Raw genomic sequence first — 3,043 nt, 5'->3', positions numbered from 1 at the left:
AGCAAATGTTCACCCTTTTTATTATATTTTTGGACAAACACAGTGACTGTGTGTGGCAACAACACACATCAGTTTGGCTGTAGGAACACAAATAAACTATATAAAGACTATTGTGAGTTAAGGAGAAAGTAAATTCCATGAACTGGGACTCAAAGGTTTGACTTGTCCAATCTAGCTGGTAGCTCAAAGGACCGTCTATTTTTAGTTTGTGCAGGGAGGAAAAGGTGGGAGAGAGGGAGGAAAGGAAAACAAGACAAGGTCTAGACAGTCATGTCATGACAGAAACTACATGTTGGACCTAAAATTTCACAATATTTTTTGTTATATTTGAGAGAAAGATGAACTGAAAACACCAATCTGTATTTATATTGTTACTGTGCACTGGACTGTACGTGACACCACAGACTCCCTTGACTGAACCTTGTAATCATCAGCCTATAGGAAGGGTGAGTAGAGGAGAGGAAGGGGGGGACAGCACCTCTGCTATTCCCTGGAAGAGTAGAGGGGAAAAAGGAGTCAAGTGGATGAAGGGGAGGAAGAGGAGGAGGGGGAGGAGGAGGGAGTGAGGCTCTTCTCCTCTCTCCCTAAGAGCATTAACTGTAGAGTGTTCTGGTAGTGACAGGGCTGTCAGGGTCAGATGGCTGCTCAGCCTGATTAGACCAGCTCACAGCAGATCCTCAGCCCAGCACTCTGCACTGCTACAGCTACAAACTGGCACGTACAGTACAGACATCACAGCGGATACTGAGAGGCCTAGAGGTACCAGGAAAGGTGGATAGTTCAGTGTTGCTATTAAGCAGCAGGTTGTTGCATGAATACGCCATTTTCTGCTGGTTGACAAGCAGACATCTCAGTTCCTAGAGGCAGAAAAAGCAGGTGGACTTTTGCATAGAGGCAGAAGAAGTGCTGTTATTTCTGTTGTTGGAAATGACATTGAATAGCAGGTAAGGGCAGTGTGTAGTGTTAAATTTGTTTTGTTGCTATTATCATAATTAACAGTATTTGGGAAAGGTTTTTGAAGGTGTCACACAGCCACAGCAAGTTTTTTTTTACTTTTAGGAACAACAACTTGATGTGATAAATAACAAATGTATATGGAGAATTTACACAGTTAGAGATACTGTGCTAATTGAAAAAAAAAAAAGTTATAGTCACACTTTTTTGCTGGAACAGGCTTTCAGTGGCAAGACAGGGGTGTACGGGAATTGTAGACTGTTGGTTCCACAAAGATTTGGTGTGCCAAAGAATCAGCTGCTGGTATAGATACAGCTATAAATACAGCTGCAGGTATTCAGTGTCTACAGGGGTTTACTATAACAGCCAGTCAGCTATTTGTGTCAGTACTCACGCTGTTTTAGGGCTGTTGCTTTTGCAGGACTTACTGTGGTTTGTGAATTTTCATGTTCAGCAGCCAAGCTAACCACTGAGGTAAGAGGGAAGGCTGTACTCAAATTTAGCGCATCTTCTTTTTTTTTAAAGTTGACTTGGCTGCTGCAGAAATCCTCGGCAATTGTTAACTGAAGGCAACAGAGATGAATGCGCTGTAACAGGATTGATCCTATTTCAGGCTACTACTAACCTGCCTTGTTGGTGTCATTACTACTAGTCTCACTTTGCCAGACCTTCCTCCACCACTGCCCTGCGAAGGAGGGTCTGGCTAGTCTACACTGCATTCCAGGATGGGCGAAAAATGGGCTCTGGTTTATTGGCTTTTTTTTTTTTTTTAAACCAATCCCAATCGTCTTGGGCATTGCTGGCAATAGCTTCAGGAAGGAACTTGCTTTGGTGCAACGTGTACATTCAAAAGTTGTTTTTGTCATGCAACAGAAAACTGAGATTGGACAGATGGATTTACCCTGTAGAGATCTGAGAAAAGGTTAATCATAGTCCTCATAAATCAACCAAAGTTTAGAATGCCAACACAAAGGAAGCCCAAGTCAACAAATATCCGGCTTAAATAAGTGGAGTCCGGTGGAATTTCTGCCTGCAACGGAGCAATCCCGGAAGTGGAACGTCAAGGATACAGACTCATTATTACTAACCTACAAGCTTACTGTGTTTCGTTCTGACTCACATTTGCACAAACTTTAGAAAGGTTTGGCAACCTAAGTAGTTCCAAAATAACATTGAGATCCATTTTTAACTTCTTTGGGTCCTGACCCAGCCCTTGACAGGGAAACAGCCAGGCAGCCAGATGATCAAATGGGGACGCACCTGTTTTTACATACTGCGCTCCAAGGTAACAGGAAAGATCCAGCTTGTAGTTTCAATTGGAATTACTGCTACTTTTGCAATTTCCCTCATTCTTTTTTATGCTTTTGTACGATGTTTTTACTTTAAGTCACTCAGTTGTGTCTCTCGGTTTCAGTGAATTTACTGCTTTGTCACGTCTGTGACAGTGTCTTCTGTCATGTTGCTTTGTGCGATACACATTTGTTTTTATCCTGTGTGTCTCATGGAGTTACATTGTTGTTGTGCTTGTGTTACATGAGGCTGTGAAGCACAAATGGCATCTCATAAAACCTCAGAACAAATGTTCATTCTAGACTTTGAATTGACTGGATTGACCTCTATCCTGATTAGTGGTAACCGTGGTAACAAAGGATACATTTCTAATCATAGATAGTCAACAACCTGGAATAGACAGCACTCTTCTGGGAGAGTTAGTGAGTAAGTCGGCATGTGATTATGAAGAGTGTGTGTGTTTGTGTGTGTGTGTGTGTGTGTGCGTGCGTGTGTGTGCGCGCGTGTGTGCGCGTGCGCGTGTGTGAATTGTCAGCTGAGATGAGAAGGTGACGATGGATTACCCAGAGTACCTGGACTTTCCCTTGTTGTTTGTCTGAATGTTTGGTTTGGTAACGTCTTTGACCACCTTCCTTTGTCTTTCCTTTAATCCCTCTGCCCATTGTCCACAACGTGATCAGCATTTGTTTTTCTATTCCTGCTTTGGGTAAAACACTTGTCATGTTTAGTCCCATACTTTTATGTACGCCTTATTTAAGACTTTAATGGGTTTATCAGACAGGTTTACTGTCATCTTTTT

At 42.4% G+C, this 3,043-nt stretch overlaps 1 protein-coding gene across 3 annotated transcripts in view; it reads left to right on the top strand.

The window, feature by feature from the left end:
- Positions 1-519: 519 nt before the first annotated feature.
- LOC116691402 (protein tyrosine phosphatase type IVA 3) overlaps positions 520-3,043 on the top strand; it is a 7,974-nt gene continuing 5,450 nt past the window's right edge. Inside the window, exon 1 of one of the 3 annotated variants that reach the window (XM_032519000.1) lies at positions 520-759. The gene's annotated coding sequence lies outside the window, so the exon portion shown is untranslated. Of the gene's footprint in view, positions 945-3,043 lie in introns of all 3 variants that reach the window. The other 2 variants (XM_032518999.1, XM_032518998.1) reach the window with 2 other exon arrangements.

This window comes from Etheostoma spectabile, chromosome 6, assembly GCF_008692095.1.
Source record: "Etheostoma spectabile isolate EspeVRDwgs_2016 chromosome 6, UIUC_Espe_1.0, whole genome shotgun sequence".
Classification (NCBI taxonomy): Eukaryota; Metazoa; Chordata; class Actinopteri; order Perciformes; family Percidae; genus Etheostoma; species Etheostoma spectabile.
Note: the sequence above shows the minus strand (reverse complement) of the source record. Positions and strands in the feature narration are given on the sequence as shown.